The sequence below is a fragment of the Rhincodon typus genome, chromosome 22, assembly GCF_021869965.1.
Source record: "Rhincodon typus isolate 14 chromosome 22, sRhiTyp1.1, whole genome shotgun sequence".
NCBI classification, from domain to species: domain Eukaryota; kingdom Metazoa; phylum Chordata; class Chondrichthyes; order Orectolobiformes; family Rhincodontidae; genus Rhincodon; species Rhincodon typus.
In genome coordinates, this window is record NC_063353.1 from 38,680,653 (window position 1) to 38,699,821 (window position 19,169).

The following is a 19,169-nucleotide window of genomic DNA, read 5'->3' on the forward strand; positions in this document are numbered from 1 at the left end:
TACAATTGCAGCAAAGAGAAGTAGAACATAACATGGTGTCAGCTTGTGGTAGCTGATGTTTGTTGATTTTAAAACATTCTATCCTTAACATGGCGGCAGTGTGGCATCATGGTTTTTGAGCATTTGACTGCAAACATGACAAGTCTCAAAACTCTCAATGCAGTGGAAGAAAAGAGCTGGTGTAAGGGTCAAACAGCGTTTGAGACTCACCATGGATATGGGTTCTGCAGCATAACAGGGATTCCAAACACCATACCTTTGTTTGGGTCTCACCCAGCTCCTATCAACAGGTATTTGTAAGATCATTGAAATCTGAGAAAGATTAATTAGTAAGCATCTAATGGCTGTGAAGTTTAAGCAAGAGCAAAAAATAAATAGCAGCCTGCAGGTTGTCTCACTTTAAGTAGAACACCACAAATAGGAAAACTCATTATGCTGAAGCTGAATACTGCAGACTGTGCAGGGAAGAATAATTTATCCAGTGATGGCTTCTAACAGCTAGGAGAGGACTGTAAGAAGTCTCTGTTTTCATTGTCTCCTTTCACATTTGCAGTCTGCAGTCATCATTTCCACCAAATTTACTGGTCTGTGATTGGACCTTGAAAATAAATCAGGGAGAAAACGGAAAGAGCTCAGCAGGACCATCAATTTCTTAGAGCTATAACCTCTGACTAGCTATGTTAGTGAGCCCTGAAGATTGTGCAAATTACGGTAATCGAAACTAACTGTGAAAGCATTGGAGAAAACATGATGGCTGTAAGAGCTTAAAAATCCATTAAAAATCTTCAAAAGTACCACAAAAATCTCAAAACACAATCGCAAAGCAACAGGTGGATCTCCGACCATCAGTCCGGATGTGCAGGGAAGTGGGGTCAGCGTGGATGGACATTTTGGTCGGCATGGACCAGTTTGGGCCGAAGGGCCTGTCTCCGTGCTGTAGGACTCTATGACTCTAAACACAATGGTGAACATTGAAAGATCAATTAAGTTGATGAGGGGTCCCAACCCGAAACGACGATTCTCCTGCTTCTCCTGCTGTGTTCCTCCAGCTCCACACTATACTGACTCTGACTCCAGCATCTGCAGTTCTTACTATCTCTGACCTGAATTTACATTGCTCTGAGAACATGTCAAACCATGCTCTTTGAGACTTGATATTTCTGATCAAGATGATCAAGCCATTAAAACTAAAATTTCTCTCAGCGATGAAGGCCACCACTGACTGTACCCATCAGGCCTGTCAAATTACCACATTAAGCATGCATCTGATTAGTAAGTTTGCGGATAACACTAAAGCAGGAGGTATCGTAGACAATGAGGAAGGTTATCAGAAATTGCAACAGGATATTGATCAGCTGGAGAAGTGAGCTGAGAAATGACAAATGGTGTTTAATATAGATAAGTGTAAGGTGTTGCATTTTGGAAAGTCAAATCAGGTAGGAGTTTCATGGTGAATATTAGGACATTAAGGAGTGCAGTCAAACAGAACGACCTTGGAGTTCAGGTGCACGGTTCTCTGAAAGTGGAGTCACAGGTAGACAGGGCAGTGAAAAAGGTTTTTGGCACACTGGCCTTCATCAGTCAGGGCATTGAGTACAGAAGTTGGGAAGTTATGTTACAGTTGTACAGGATGTTGGTGAGGCAGCACTTGGAGTATTGTGCTCACTTTTGGTCACCTTTCTATGGGAAGTATGTTATTAAACTGGAAAGAGTGCAGAAGAAATTTACAAAGATGTTGCCAGGGCTCAAGGGATTGAGTTATAGGGAGAGGTTGGACAAGCCAGGACTTTTTCTTTAGTGCATAGGAGACTGAAGGAGATATTATAGAAGTGTATAAGATCATGAGAGGCATGGATAGGGTGAAAATATTCAGTCTTTTTCCCAGGGTTGAGGAGTCAAGGACTAGAGGGCATCGATTTAAGGTAGGAGGGGAAAGAATACATGAGAATGTGAGGGGCAACTTTTTTTACCCAGAGGGTGGTACACATATGGAATGAGCTGCCAGCGGAAGTGGTTAAGGTGGGTACATTAACAACATTTAAAAGGCATTTGGATGAATACATGGATAGGAAATGTTTAGAAGGATGTGGACCAAGTGCAGGGAAATGGGGTCAGCGTGGATGGACATTTTGGCCGGCATGGACCAGTTTGGGCCGAAGGGCCTGTCTCCGTTCTGTTGGACTCTATGACTCTAAACACGATGGTGAACATTGAAAGATCAATTAAGATTGAAACTCAGTTTTAGAATACAGCACCTGGAATTTGTCTCTTGCATGACAATTGATAGAGACCATTGATCAATTCCTAAGAAGATGCAGAAGCAGAGGACATGATAGCGACTTCATGGCAGCAGAGCCAGTCTTCCGAAAAATTCGAGCTTGTGATAACTTTGGTCCAATGGAAGTGTTTCAGAAAAACATCTTGGAGCAATCCAAAGTTACTCTGGAGAAGCACTACTATAAAGCAGACACAAGTACAAAGCTATATTAATGGGTTGGCCAAATCTACAGTTTGTGCTTAATTGGTCTACCATTGACATTTTGGTTAAAGCAGGCCAGCCTTATGGCAGAGGAAATAGAGCTCGGTATGTGCCAAGAATGTGCCTAGCTTTTACCACTGTTTTACAAGGCATGTAGCACCTGAGGATATTGGAAGCACCAAGTAAAGGCCAGAACACATGGTCCGACAATATAAGAAGCCAAAATCTGAGGCCAGGTAGGTAGAGCATTCCAAACAAGTAAGAGAACAGACCAAACAGCATCAAGACAAAATTCAGGTAATGTCTAGCCAAAATATACCATTATTTACTGAGGATGACTGGCATACATAGAAAGCTGGAACAGTGAACATCAAAGAATGTATTGACACTATAGTAACAAACCTTTGCTACCATACAGACTATATGCCTTCAGTTGAAGGGTTAGGATAGCCCTAATGCAAAACAGGACATAGGTGTAGGAACAATGCTTTTCCACTCCATGCACTAAAATGTATATACCCGTGGAAGTGACAAGAGATTGTTCAACCAGCAACTACCAAAGTCACAGTGTACAATGACTCAGAGTTTCCTTCCTTGGCATCCACTATACCCAAGTATCAACTCACCCTGGTCACCCTAGATATATTACCTTACAGACACCAACAATCACAGATATGCTAGCTTACAGGGTCCTGCTCTTAGTCATCACCTCTGGCCCTGTCAAAACAACGAAGAGGGCCACAAACTTCAAGGAGAACTAACAGAAACCCTATGTTTACACTGAGAGAAGATCACTGAACTCTGGACTGTGGACCATCAGCCAATGTCCTTTGCAATACAGTTGGAACTGAACATGTAGACCAATCCTCAATATGTACACTTCAATGTACTGCAGAACCAGTGTGGAATTGGTAGTCAGGAGACAAGTGTGGGAAGAATTCCTCGTTATCACTTGTCAATAGTCCCAGGAGTAAATGATACATGACTCAAAAAACAGGGAAAGGTGAAAGATACCTAAGACCAGCCTGTGGGTAATGAATTACTCAACTTTGGACAGAGATTTTGAATACAACACCCAATCAACACACCTGGAATTCAGCAAAATTACAGTCAAAAAAACTGTTTAAACTTAAGGAAAACCTATTACCTTTCCTGCAACAGTTGCTGTAGGCTGTGACTTTTGAAGTGATAAACCAGAGACATTTTCCAAATGAATCAGTCACTCCTTACAGACCAGTGGAAGTTTCCAGTAAAAGCCAAGTCCCCAGCTAGATAAAGATGGATCACCTCGACTTTGAAATACGGCAGGAAATACAATTGAAGTGATTTTAGTGGGGGGTGTGTGTGTGCGTGCATGTGTGTGTGTGTGTGTGTGTGCGCGCACGCATGTGTGCGCTCAAAATAGCGGAACTCAATTTACAATGCCCTATTTACAATGCCTATCCCATTGGGTGTAACTGAATATTAGTCAGATCTTCTATACGTAGCTCCTACTGAACATTATCTGTTAATAGTCTCATCTTCAATTAAAGAACCCCCATTGTTGTGTCACCAATGGCAAAATTGCTCTGTTTACACCGAGAAGAAGGATATAAGGATGTAATGGCCTTTTTCAGTCAGACATCCCTCAGTGTTCTCTGCCTTTCTCTACATCTGGCCTTTTGTCCCTCCTCAGTTTTCTTTGCTCCGATATTGCAATATCCCTTTAGGTGCTCAGGTCAAAACTTTCAGAATTCCAACTCTAAATCTTCCTGTCTCCAACCCTCTCTCTTCCTTTAAGACACATTTCAAAATCTACCTCCTTGGCCAAGCCTTTGGTCCCTTGGCTTAATATCTCCTCTGAAACATTTAAAAAAATGTTTCAAATATTTTATAATGGAAAACACAATAATGGAAAACAGTGGAACTGTTATCAACTTCCACTGCAGTCTTTGAGTGAAGGTACAGAGCTCTGCTCCCATCTTACTCCATCCTAAGTGTATCATCAGTCATTCCAAAATCATCTCATAAAAATATTACTTTCTCAGAAAATGTGAATTAAGTAGGCCATTTGGCCCATTGAAGCTACTTCACTACAGCAGCTGTCTTTAATCTCATTTCACTGACCTTTCTCCATATCTCCTACTACCCTTTACTTCCCAAGTAAATATTTATCAACCTTTAAATACCTCAATTGATTCTACACTACAGTGAATGCTCAGGGGCAGTACATTCCACCATATCACAATCCTTCATATGAAGAAATTGTTAACAGTTTTGGACTGTAGGCTGTACAATACAAATCATTATAACACTTGCATTTGCCAAACTTGTTTAATTGAGTAGAAATATCCATTTACTTATTGCTGAAATCAAGATATTGACATTACGGGCCACGGCAGTACTGTTGAGCAGATTGCCAAGCAACACCAGTGAAACAGATCAGTGTCTGGTATCAGTTACAATAACACAATACTAATGTCATAACACTCTCAGGGTGTGGCTTTCACCTGATACAGCCAGCAACGTTATACCTGATTTGGCCAAATTCCATTTCCAGAGGTCCAAGCTAGTTTATTTGACATCACATATGCACAGGTACACAAAAGACTAAAGTGAACTGGTGCTGTGTTGAATAACTTTTTCAAAAGAAGGACTGGGAGAATTATCTGCTTTGAAATGTAACAGCTTCTGTAGCTGAACAGTGGTCATTTATGGAAGACCAAGGCTACAAACAATAGAGAATGTGTAGCATTTAGCTCAATAGGTCACTGCTAATGTTTTTGCTCCATACAAACCTCTTTCTAACCAAAATCTATCTGCAAACCATTCTATTTCTTTCTCTTTTGTCTAATTTCTCTCTAAATGCGTGGAAGTTGTAGCTTCACTACTTCCTGTGTTGAGGAGTACCATATCCAAACCACCGACTGAACAAAGACATTTCTTTCAGCTTCCTGATGGATTATTAACGATGAATTTACCTACAAGTTGAAACATTGGGCTCAATCTTATGGGTTTTTTTGTTAAGTCTGCATTGTGTCAAGGTTTTTAGAGGGTTTGTTGCTGAGGGACCAAATGGGGCCTCTTACTGTATCTTATCCAACTCATTTCATTGTTTTACCACTGCACTCCCATGGCACCTCTCACATCTTACCATGCACCGCAATCCCCCAGGAACAACAGGCCACACGGTGGATATACCAGAACTCACCAGCATCCTTTGCAACTACGCCACCTTTAAAAGTCCTTTTTGCACCCTGGCCAGCATTGTCAGTCTGGAGCTGCCCTGCGCGACTCCTCTTATTTTCCCCTGACATGCCAGACAGTGAGATATCAGAGTCTGGCTTTGCATACAGTCCTAGAGTCCCTGCTGCACTGGGGTGGTGCCAACACAGGACCTCTTCCACACCCTGGGGCAACAGCGCAGGCAACAATACCAGACCATGCCAATCTGGTCCAAGGGTGCCACAGGGTAAGGCAGTCTCAGTCTCTGGGGGAGTGCACAGCAATATAGGAAGAAGGTCGATGACCTTCTCCATTCCACCAAGGGAAATGCTACTGTCTTCTCTCCATTACCGCACACTCATTCTATCTCTGCCACTGTATCCACCTCTCACCGAAGTACATACTCTACCACTCCCAGTATTGCCTGCAAAATCCTCTTCACTAAGCGTCAACCACACCAACACCCGACAGGACTAACCCTCATGTCCTCTGTGTCACCTACTCACTCACTCGGGACACCTCCCCATGTAAGCCAATGTAACAGCTGTGTCACCCACGTTCATCTCCTGTAATAGCTGCCTCTCTTTCAGTGCATGAGGAAGACAGCCCACAATAGGGCAGAAAGAGTGAAGGCTTCGAAAATCTGAAGCACAAGGGACTCAGGAGTCCTAGTTCAGGACTCTCTCAAGGTTAACCTGCAGATTCAGTTCACAGTTAGGAAGGCATACATAATGTTAGCATTCATTTCAATAGGGCTAGAATACAAGAGCAGGGATGTACTGCTGAGGCTGTACAGTGTTCTGGTCAGACCACATTTGGAATATTGTGAGCAGTTTTGGGCCCTGTATCTTCGGAAGGATGTGCTGGCCTAGGAGGGGGTCCAGAGGACATTTACAAGAATGATCAAGGGGTTGAGGGCTTGTCATATGAGGAGCAGTTGAGAACTCTGAATCTGTACTCCACGAGTTGAGAAGGATTAGGAAGGATCTAATTGAAACTTACAGAATACTGAGAGGCCTGGATAGAGTGGACATGAAGAAGATGTTTCCACTGTTTGGTTTGATTTGATTTATTGTCACGTGTACCTAAGTACAGTGAAAAGCTTTGTTTGCAAGCAGCACAGGCAAATCATTGTAAGCGGGGTCATACAGTTCATAAGGTGAAAAAAGACTTGGACAGAGTGAGGCATACAGGTTCCATCACACAGGATGTGCACAAGGCAAGATCAACATTAACAAGCCTCGTGGGTCCTGCGGGAAGCCAGTAGTCTTGCGTGGGCCTGTGAATCTAGTGTTGATAGTATTTGGGCCTGAACATCCATATAATCTTCAACCTGTAAGTAGATTTGAAAGGCATTATTAGTAATTTTTACTCACTTAGAATTTAGGTTTAAAAGTGTAGAACAGTTACAAGAAAGGTTTGAGTTAGATCTGTTTTAGGGAGTTTGCAAGGAGTGTCCCAGTGTCAGTGCCATTTTGAATCCTAGTAGGATAGACTAGGACCCGAGGACACAGCCTCCGAGCGAAGGAATGACTATTTAAAACTGAGAGGAGGAGAAATTTCTTCAGCTAAGAGCATGGAGAATCGGTGGATCTCATTGCCACAGAGGGCTGTGGAGGTCTAGCCATTGAGTGTATTTAAGACAGAGATCGATAGATTTGTGATTAGTAAGGAGATCAAAGGTCACTGGGACAAAGCAGGAGAATGGGGCTGAGAAACATATCAGCCATGATTGAATGATGGAGCAGACTCAATGGGGCCAAACAGCATAATTCTGCTCCGATATCTTATGGTCTAAGTTGGATAGTGAACTGTTTAACCCTGTTTACTCTCCATAGAGGTTGCCGGACCTGCTGAGTTTTCCAGCAATTTCTGTATGTTTTAAATTCATTTGTGGGATGTGGGTATCATTGACTGGCCAGCATTTATTGTCCGTCCCTAGTTGCCCTTGAGAAGGTGGTGGTGAGCTGCCTTTTTAAACCGCTGCAATCCACCTGCTGTAGGTTGACCCATAATGTCGTTAGGGAGGGAATTCCAGGATTTTGGCCCAGCAATCTGCAACAAATTGTTCAATTGTTTCTGATAGATTTAACCTCCTAGTTTTGATATTACTAATGGTATACCACGAGAGGTGTACACTCAATGCTACACCCATTTCAGACCTGAAAGGGGACCTAATGTAATTCCATAGCAACCAGTTGTTATGAGCTAAGTTCTGTGGAGTGGAACTTTCAAGGGAAGGTTGTAATTAGGGTTAAGACAAGAAAGAAAAGTTGACAAAAAGTTGATTAAGCTGACTATATACTCAAATCCTCACTATGATAAGCATGTATTTGCTCATTCGCCTATCAAAATGGTGAATACAGAGCTGGTGAATTAATAGGATGCTTTTGACATTTTAAAAATGGCAATAAATTTGCCACTAGTGGAGCAAAGTGCAGAAAATGATAGTATCAAGAGAGTTTCTTCAATCATACCTAGAAACATACAACGAAATTTGAAAGGATGGCCAGAAGCCAGCCAGAGCCGTAGATCTCTTAACTTTTTATGATTCAATAACTCAACGTGTGTCATGAATCATATCCTGGGCATATTCACTAGTCAATGACAAGCTGGATGCTAAGGGTTAGTGAAGGATATTGATTCATCTGTTTACCTTGTTTTTCTTTTTTAAGGAAGCTTTCTCATCCATATCCTTCCCAACTGGCTGATATTTGCATCTCAGTTTGAAGAATATGCCCAAACCATTCCACTTGATGCTATACAATCCTTAAGAAATATAATCTCAGGAGTACATCATCTGGTCCAAATTAGTAACAATGGTCTGGATCTTACCATTTTTTTGACTAAGTCCAAGTTGGAAGGTTTTTTAGAGGGATTTCCACTGCGAGGTTAGTCTGTATTCTCACTGTATCTTACTAAACTCGCCATCTTAACCACCTCCCCTGCCGCTATAGTGTCCCTTACACCTGATCTGGCCTCATCTTACCACATGACATTGCTAAAACAACTCGCCAATCATCAAATATCTGTTGAAAGACTAGCCTGACTTGTGGCCACTTCATCTTTAAAAGGCCACTGTGCCCTGGACAACAGCAGCATCTTGAAAATGCCCTGCTTGCTGAAGGAAAGATTGTGAAGGTGGTGGAAAAGGGCAAGATGGTACTGTGATTCTCTGACAGGACTCAGAGCTCCTGGTCGAGGGGCTAGTGCAAAGGAGGTTTGTCCTTTTCACAGAGGACAAGTAAAGGAGGCTACAGCATCAGACACTGGCCTCCCGGTTCCAGGTCACCACCTGGTTCAGTGCCACCTCCATGGCCTAGAGGAACAGCCAGTAGTGCCACAAAGAGGTTGATGACCTTGTCTGTTCTGCCAGGGGAAGTGCCACACTCTTCCCTATACTCACTGCATCTGCTGGTTCAACAACCTCCCATCAAGGCTCATTGTTTGCCACTCTCGCTATTGCCTACAACATCTCCCTCTGCAACTTTTAAACATCACAATCTCCCTCACCATTTGCCCTGCGTGCCCTCGATGCTACCGCCTCACTGCCTCAGGACACCTCACTAACTCTCAACCACCTGCACCAGGATTAAGAGCTGTGCTGCCCACTTTCAGCTCAATCAACCCCTCCCTTTCTCTTATTCCAGGACAGAATAGCCTATAGTAGGGTGGAGCAAGCCTATATGGATGGATGGGTGTGAGATGTTTGACTCCTCATCCCATATGAGGAGAGAATCCCGGCCCTCACAGGAGATAACTCCTGTGAGTCCAAAGATGTGCAGGTTAGGCGGATTGGCCATACTAAATTGCCTGTAGTGTTCAGGGAGGTAGAGGGTGTATATTAGGTGGGTCATAGGGGGATGGATCTGGGTGGGATTCTCTGAGGTTCGGTGTGGACTTGTTGGGCCGAAGGGCCTGTTTCCACACTGTAGGGATTCTAATTCTAATAACTGAGACTGCTCCTGCAGGGATGGACAGATATCCATGTCCTGTCAATTGAGTAAGTACCACTCCTCATTCCACTGCAACACTCACATTGACCCCACTCTCAGTGTCATGCATTGTAAACTGCTTCTAAACAACAGATATGGTACCTTCTCTCTCTTGTGACTTGCAGATGCCACCAGCATCTTCACCATTTCCATGGGGAAACTCCAGGCTTCCCTGGAAGCTGCCTCCTCAATCTCTGAGGAGCAGAGTACTGCAGCCTCAGAGGGAGCATCAATAAAGCCCTTGACCACCGTTGAGTTCCCTAAGAACCTTGCAACGCAGGTCTGTTCTTCCAGAGCACCCAGGCAATGCATTAGCAAGGTACCAGGATGGTTGTGAGGGGTTGGCAAATGCCAGATGCCAATGTCTATGGACAAGGGGCGCATGCAGCTGGTGCCCATGGATCACGACCTGGCCGTACGTGACAAGGAGGACATTCAGCATAAGCAGTGAGCTGAATCTGCCAGCCACCTGCTCTGGTTTCCATTCCGAGTTTTCTCAACATTTAGCTTGTTTGGTATGTTTTATAAAAGAGGAAGCTAAATATTCATGAGGGCCGTCAACAGGGTGTTTAACAAGCAATAATCCCCTTTACCTGGCAACTTGCTGTTGCCTTGTGTGAAACCTGTCCCTCAGCAAAAGCATAAAGGATAACGTGAGATGCTCCCAACATCGAGGTGAGCCTCAGCGCATTTCTGGATTGACTCAGTCACACAGCCACATCGCTCAGACCAACCCAACCCCCACCAGTGGATAGGATTCCACCCGTTCATCTTTGTAGGCATCAGCTCCTTCTATAATTTAGGCTTTTTCCTAATATTATGGTACATTTAACATCAAATAGATTATGACAGAACTCTTGGAAAGCTCTAGCAAGAAAGGAGGGGTTGGGAATGTACTAGACAATGACATCATATGTCAATGCTGGTTGCTTGCGTTAACAGATAGTTTTCTTCAAATCCCTACAGTGTGGAAGCAGGCCATTAAGCCCATCGAGTCCCTGACCCTGAAAAGACCATTCCACCCAGAACCACACCTCCCACTCTTTCCCTGTCACCCTGCATTTCCCATGGCTAATCCGCCTAGCCTGCACATTTTTGGACTATGGGAAAATACCAGAACAAACGCACACAGACATGGAGAACATATAGACTGCACACAGACAATCACCTGAGGATGGAATTAAACCCAGGTCCTTAGCACTGTGAGGCACTAGTGCTAAACACTAAGGCACCTTGCTGTCACTTGCTCTTGTTTGAGATTTGACTCAAGTGAGCATCAAAGTATTGCATTGTACTAAGTCTCATAGAAAGCTTACCTACGGTTAAACAATGCTTGGATTTTCGACCTCCAGGTTTTCTCTTTCCATCACGATATTCCAAACCTTTTCTGATATTATCTGCTCCTCTAAATTGTCCCCAATTATTTCTTCCAGCATCAACATTTGTGATCTTGTATGCTTGTCCTCCTCCTTACTGTGTGAAAATTAAAGCTAACAATTTTGTCTGCCAGGTCTTTTTTTCATAATGGGAGCTGCAATTTGTACATTGTCAGTACTGGTTCTGTTCGAGGTGATCATTTTTGGCATTCCCATTGAATACTGTGATTTTTGCTGAGTTCAGATATCTTCCTCACTGCTGGCTTCCTCTTCATTTATTTTGGGGGCCAATTAACCTTATCCTGATAGTATCCAGTTCAACCAACATGCTCTTCCTTAAGGTAGCCTGTCCCTCTTAAGGAGAAGCTGCATTGAGTAACCTTGACAGAATGTAACACCAGATTGGAACAGGGTTCTATGCTGGCAATGGGGGCATTTACTTTTTCTATCCACTCATGGGATGTGGGCATCACTGGCTAGGCCGACATTATTTGCTCATGTCAAGTTCAGAGGATCCAGTGCAAGAGGAGATCATTCAGCCCATCACACCTGCATTGGCTTGATAATTGAGGATCACGAGCTAGTGCCAATTTCCTGCTTTTCCCCCATATAACAATCATTATTTTTATTCAAATAATTTCATGAAATATACTTGAACAACACTAGTTGACCTGAAGAAGATGGTGGTGAGTCGCTTTCTTGAACCACTCCAGTCCATGTGCTGTACATAGAGCCACAATGCCGAAAGGGAGGGAATTCCAGGATTATGTTCGGTGACAGTGAAGGTACGGTGATGTATTTCCAAGTCAGGATGGTTACTGGCTTGGAGGGGAACTTGCGGATGGTGGTGTTCCCATGTATCTGCTGCCCTTATCCTTCTAGATGGAACTAGTCATGAGTTTGGAAAGTGCTGTCCAAGGTGTGAATCAAGTTTTGGACAGTGTCAAGTATCTTGAGTGTTGTTGGGGCTGCACTCATCCAGGCAAGCAAGGAGTGTTCCATCACACTCCTGACTTGTGCCTTGTAAATGGTAGACAAGCTCTGGGGAGTCAGAAGGTGCGTCACTGGTTACAGTATTACTAGCTTCTGACCTGCTGTTGTAGTCACTGTATTTATATGGCTAGTCTAGTTCAGTTTCTGATTAACGGTAACCCCCAGGATATTGATATTGCAGGCATGATGGTAATGAATATTGAATATCAAGGAGTCATGATTAAACCTTCTCCTGATAGAGGTGCCATTGCCTGGCATTTTTATGGCACAAATCTTACATGCCTGTAGCCAGCCCAAGCCTGGGCATTGTCCAGATCTTGCTACGTTTAGACATTGACAGCTTCAGTATTCGAGGAGTCATCATTGGTACCAAACATTTTGCAATTGTCCGTGATGATGATGCAGGTAGGCATGAGAAGAGATGTCATGGTCCTACAAGGGGCTAGTAGACCATCAAGGACCATTCTCAGAAGGGAATGAGAACAAGTCACCATCCCCTGGAGTCTGATCTTTCTGCGTCACAAGAAGTTGAATCATCTCATGTTGGTGTTTAAGGTCAGTGAACGCATCCTCTATTCTCTCACATTGCTCAGTGCACCAAATCTTAATCACTCAGTCAGTTACACTCTCTGACACTTGGGATTGACCCCCAACAGTCAAATGCTCCAACTGACTCTAACGCACCTATCAAAGCTGTGGGCTTCATAACCTCCTCTCGCTGCTTCTGCATGGCTTCAACTATTCAACTACAACAAGTGAACATAGTGTTACACAATCACCAGCAATCTGACCCTACACTCTGGCAGGAGGAAGCTGTACACAATGGAAGGGAGCAATTCAGAACCAAAGGGGACAGAAACACGTGCCTCTTTCGAGCCTGTTTAGGAAATGACTCTCAGTTGATGGGGCTGGTGGTGATGGAGCCTGTGGTGCCCAACATCACTGAGAGAGTGCTGTTTCCTGCCCCATCTCCACTTCTCATTCCTTTGCTTCCTGCTATCGGGGACAATCGGTAAACTGCTGATGGTGTGACCAGGGATCTCTATCCTAGCCCACTTCCCTCATCAACTCCTCTTGCTTCTGAGTTCCTACTTTCACACACCCAAGAACTTCAGCTTCCCCAGCCACAGGAATCCAGAGAAAGAACAGCGCAGCACTGATGAAGAGATTTCATCACTTACTCTGACATTCATAGCCTCCAGTTCAGATATCGAGACTGACACCTTGGGCTCTAACCTAGAGTTGGCATCAGTGCCTAGTGAGCCATCTGGACACCTGAACTGCTGCCACACCAGAGGGAAAGATGATTCATTTGCCAGATCATTGAAGGGTGAAACGATTAACAAGTTCTGCTGCAGCGGATTCTAATGAGGACTCTGATGGCGCAGTACGCAGGGAGCACTACTGCACATGCACTCTGAAAAATTGGGTGCATTGGCTGTCCTGACACACAATCATTGCTGAGGATTAGAGAAGAAACGGTAGAGAGCACCAGATAGATTTTGCTCGATTTCCTAGCTGGGCTGAATGAAGATCACTGCTGGTCACATATTTCTTGTAGCTTTTGTGTGCCAGGTCACTTAATCGTCAGCCCTCCTTGTGATGATGCAGCAACACTTCCTGGGAAATCCAGGAAGTTTTCAGAGCACTTCCAAAAACACTCCAGAAGACTTCCCAAGAACTTTGCAACAGCAAAATTCTTAACTGGGGAGATGAAACACAGACTGGACAAGTGCTTTGCAGAACACCTATGTTCCATCCACAAAAACAACCCTGAGCTTTCGGTTGAGTGACACTTCAACACATCACCGTGTTCCCTGGCCAACATTTCTGTCTTGGGCTTGCTGCAGTGCTCCAGCAAAGCTCAGCACAAGCTGGAAGAACAGCATCTAATTTTCTGCTTGGGGACCCTGAAGCCTTCTGGACTCCATATCGAGATCAACACTTTTAAGGCTTCAGCACCTTCACCCTTCTCCTTACCCAACCCCCACACACTGGCCTTGTCATCACATGGGCTACTACCATAAACAACCCATTGTCAACCACTAATAGTGTCCATTAGCAGCTATTGATTCCTCCAGACTGGACTTTACCCAATCCTTTGTCTGCCCAACTGTTTCGCTCTCTCTGGGCTTCATATCCACATATCATTTATTCCTTCCCCCTCCCAGCACCCCATCCTCAGTATATGTACCAAACCTTTCCCAGCTACATAAATAAAAACCAAAAGAACTGCAGATGCTGTAAATCAGGAGCAAAAACAAAGATGCTGGAAAAGCTCAGCAGGTCTGGCAGCATCTCTGGAGGAGAAAACAGAGTTAACGTTTCGGGTCCGGTGACCCTTCCTCAGAACTTTCCCAGCCACAGGCAGTTGTGGAGAAGGTTCACTGGACCCGAAACATTATCTTTGCTTTCTCTCAACAGATGATGTCAGACCTGCTGAGTTTTTCCAGCAATTTCTGTTTTTTTAGTTATTAATTAGTAACATACCCACAATTTGCTGCCTGGGCTCTTCCAGAGCTCCCTGTCTTGCAGCCTAATACTTGTTATTTGCAACGGAATTGTGAATTAGTAGCCAGGAGCAAATGCTGCATCTGTCACTCACAGCATGACAACCATCACAGCGTTCCTTCACAAGCTTCTGGTTTAGGCCAGAAATGCCAGAGCAAGCACATGCCTCAAGAAGGCAGGGTGGGTTGAACTTGATGCAGTTGGTAGCTGAGTGTCTCCCTCAAAATGCTATCAGTCGCAGTGATACCGAGGAAATAAGATTGGTGCTTTGGATCTCTGCGCATCAGCTAAATCATTTTTCCCTGAACACAGTGAAAATCCTGACCTTCCTCAGAACCTCCTCGTGCTGTACGTGACTTTTGAAAAGCTTTGCTTGGCACCATATATTTGCTTCTTTTTGGTTGACCTCATTTTTTTCACCTATTCTTGAACTTTTGCTAGATGTCTGCACTAAAATTTGCTCCATAGAACTTTAGCAGATTTTAACCTGGGCTGAAACTTTCACACAGTTTATGAAGTGGATTAGTCATTATTGCTGACTGTTCTGTGCAGCAACACACCTGCAAAACTCTCAGTGAAACATAACTGCCCCTTTCTAATCAGCCCCCTAAAGCAATCTACTACAGGCAAAAATCTGTATTGTTCTGCTTTGTTCAGGAACTATTGGATATGTGGAATTTAAAGAAATGTTAAAAATTCAATAATGAGAACATAAATGTTGTTATATAGTCCTTGGTTGTTAATAGTGGGTGGCTTAAAAAGTGCCAAAGAAAGGGATTAATTTATTGAACTCTGGTTCCACCCTTTTCCCACACAGCTTTCGTTCAACATTTGACACAGTGCATTTGAACACAATGAACTCATTCCAGGGTATGGTGAGGCATGCAGACTCCCATCTCTGCTGTTCATCTTTATTACAAAGAGGATCAGAGCCAGTTTAGAGTGAGATCTGTAAATGGTCACTCCCAATTTCTATCTCTCTTGAAGCTTAGATCATCATAGGACAGCAATGTCTGTTTGTTGGTCCCATTTACTCTCCTTCTCTGTCTGTTTCTCTCACTCAATCTGTCTAACAAATTTGAAGAGCCTTAGGCTTGTATGGTCTGCCTGTGCGTCTCATTAATTGTCATTGTCTTCCTGTCTCTGCATCGCTTGATAACAAACTGCAGAGCTCAGGGACATATTGATGTCTCTTTCTGGATGTCATTTACTCTCTCTTGTTCTCTGTCTTATATTTCTCCCTCTAGAACCAGCTGAAGTGAGCCTGGCCTGTATAGAGTTACTTCCTTTCAGAGTATATTTCCATTTTCTCTCAACTCTCTCTCTCTCTGTTTTCAATAACTAAAAGCACTTTACTTCATATATGTCTATGGAACCCACACATTCTCTACATCAACCTTTTGTCTGTATCATTTATAAAAGTCTCTTCATACTTTAACAGCTGATTTCCTGTCTCTCTTCCCTTCAGCTCTGTTGAATCAGATTTGTTAAGAATAGGAGCCTACCTCCAATTCTTAATAGGATTTTTAGATATATTTCTATTTAGTGAGTATAATTTATGGGCAAAATGCATAACATCAGAAGAATTATTGATCTCACTCATCTTGGTTTCAATGACAGGTTTGGGGTCCTTAATAAAATTTCCCATGCAGTGTAGTGCAGGTCTCCCCTCTTCTGTTTGTGGTCCATCACAAATCTGGGGACGTGTCTAGTGCTGCTTCATGTCCAAATGGGAAAGAGTGAGTGGTATATTAGCACCTCACCAACTCTCCCCACAACTTGATTCGAACTGCATATCCATCTTCTATACAAAACGAAAAGTTGCATTCTGTTTTCTTTTCATTTAACAGATGAAGCAACCTTCCTCCAACACTAGCCATAAGGTCTCGCTCCAGTTTGCTGATAGTTAGGGCTAAGTTAGGGACGTTTGGCCCAACGAGTTCATCCCATCATTCAATAAGATCATGGTTGCTGTTACCAATCAGCAAAAGATAGTGGGATTAAAATGGATTGCAAGTGACTGTTCATCTTTTCTGGTTCCATGGATAGATCAGCCACCCAATTGTAGAAGGTGCTGAGTCTTGAAGTGGTGAAGTTGATTATTAACCCCCATTAGCTCTATCCTTTTCCCTGTGGCTAATGTATAATAGACATCATCCCCTGTGACGTATCTAAGATGACAGCCCTCTGAGATACCTGCAGTCTTTCAATGTTGAACCCTTGTTGATTTCCACTTTTAATCTGTCTGCCATTGGTGACGTACCTGCAGCGGTCTGAGCCAGAAATTCAGGAACTCTTTCCCATCTCTCTTCTCTGAATCACTCCTTTAGACCTGTCAGCAAGGTTTGATTCTCATGTGCAGTATCTCCTTCTGTGTTTCTGAGTTTAATTTTGTTTCATTATAACACTACTGTCAAGTGCCTTGAGACCTTTCTCATAAATGCAGATTTGCTGTTGGAGGGCTTCCAATTAAATAAGAGAACTCTGGCTTCGGTACTTTCAGATGGATTACTCTTTTTAGTATACATTACAATGTTATTTATTCCTCTTACAGTTCAAGGGCCTATATCATCAGCTTTCTCTCAGGGTGGTTCAAAATGAGAATTGGATGTTGACTCTGCGAGTGATGTCAACAGCTTAGGAACAATTAAACTAAAGGTGACTAATTATTGTAATCCTAGATACAAAGATATTCCTTTTGCCGTCACTTTTTGGCTAAGTGCTTGTCAAAGATTTCCTGGCAAAAACGAATGTGCCACAAGGAGGCATTGTTTATTTCCCATCAGGACCTTACTCCATAATGGTCCCATAATGGCCCCTGTTGATGGGTTTAGTGCATTATAATTAGTCTGACACTAGATCAAATTTGCTCAGTACTTCCTGGGGCAGGTGCTCTCTCACTGGTTTTACCAATAGTTGCGACTAAGTTAAGGATAAGATGTAGGAACAGAAGTTGGCCCATCAACTCCTCCTCATCATTCAATGAGATCATGGCTGATGTGATAAATCCTTAACTCCACTTTTGTGCCTTTTCCCCCATAAATCTTGATTCCCTTACTGTTTGAAAATCTGTTTATTTCAGCCAAGGTTATACTTAACATTACAGTCACATGTTCCCTACCCTCTGGGAGAAGAAATTCATCCTCATTACCGTTTTAAGAGACCCCTTACTCTGAGATTATGCCATCTAGCCCTAGACTCTCCCACAAGAGGAAGTACCCTCTCCACATCTACTCTATCAAGCTTCCCAAGAATCTTATATATTTCAAAAGGCCGTTTTTCATTGTTATAAATTCCTAACTTCTGAAGGGCTATCATGCCCCTTTATACTCTGGAGGATTGGGTTTGATATGAGCACCAAGTTATTTTGTGCTAACATTAAACAATGAGCTATAAGTCTGGTCAACAAACACCAAAACATTCCCGTTTTAAACTAAAGATTGTCTTCCAGATATTGTAGCTTACTCACACTAAAGAATGTGGTGCCAGTCATATTCATGGCTTGCTAGGGGGGTGTTGCCGAGCCTAATTCATTATTTACATATAACATTAGTGTTAACAGATTTACCAGAAATAAAGACTGCATGGGTTTTATTAGAAATGCAATAAACAACATTTTCACAGCTCACAGTGACTTTGAAGCTCATTCAAGCCCCACTGATAGTTTATTGCCTGCGCTAAGAGAAAACGTAAAATTTTAAAATATCCATGTTTAAATCTTTTTTAAGTGAAATGTCCAAAATGATGAACCCAGGCTCTTAATGCAGGACAACGCTTGGGTTAGAAAGAGTAAAAGGGCACCGAAAGATTCTAAAATGTGAAATTTCCAGATGGTAAGGAGAAGAAACCACTCAACAGAAACTCACAGGAGCTGTACATTTGAGAGGGACGACTGGTTGGCTACAATGTACTGTGACTGACAGGAACAGCACAGGTTCAATACCCCTACAAGCCAGAGATGCTCAAGGAGGGCTACCTTCTTGTCTTGATCCATGTTCAAATGCCAAGTGTTACTCCTCAGGTTATGTAACCATTTGAGAGAGAGATAGAATCATAGGATCCCTACAGTTTGGAAGCAGGCCATTCAGTCCACATCAACCCTTTGAAAAGCATCCCACCCAGACGCTGCCCTGTACCCTATCCCTGTAACCTGCACTTTTCATGGCTAACCCACCTAGCCTGCGCACCTCTAGACTCTATGGTTAATTTAGCATGGCCAATCCACCTAACCTGCACTTCTTTGCACTGTGGGAGGAAACCGGAGCACCCGGAGGAAACCCACGCAGACACAGGGAGAATGTGCAAACTCCACACAGACAGTCACCCGAGGCTGGGATCGAACCCGCGTCCCTGGCACTTTGAGGCAGCAGCGCTCACCACTGAGCCACCATGCTGCCCCAATTATCTTTGGTTCCTCAAGATCAAGGCATGGACAAGACTAAGTAATTTACTATAAGTTGGAGTTCAAATACAAAGTCTTCTCCATCAGAAATACAACTTATTTCCATCTCTAAAACAACACCTTCTTATGCCTTGGCACAGCCTGTCTGCTGCTAAAAAGGCTTAGCCAGGGATTCTTTATTCCTTAAATAAAAACCGAGAGAACTGCAG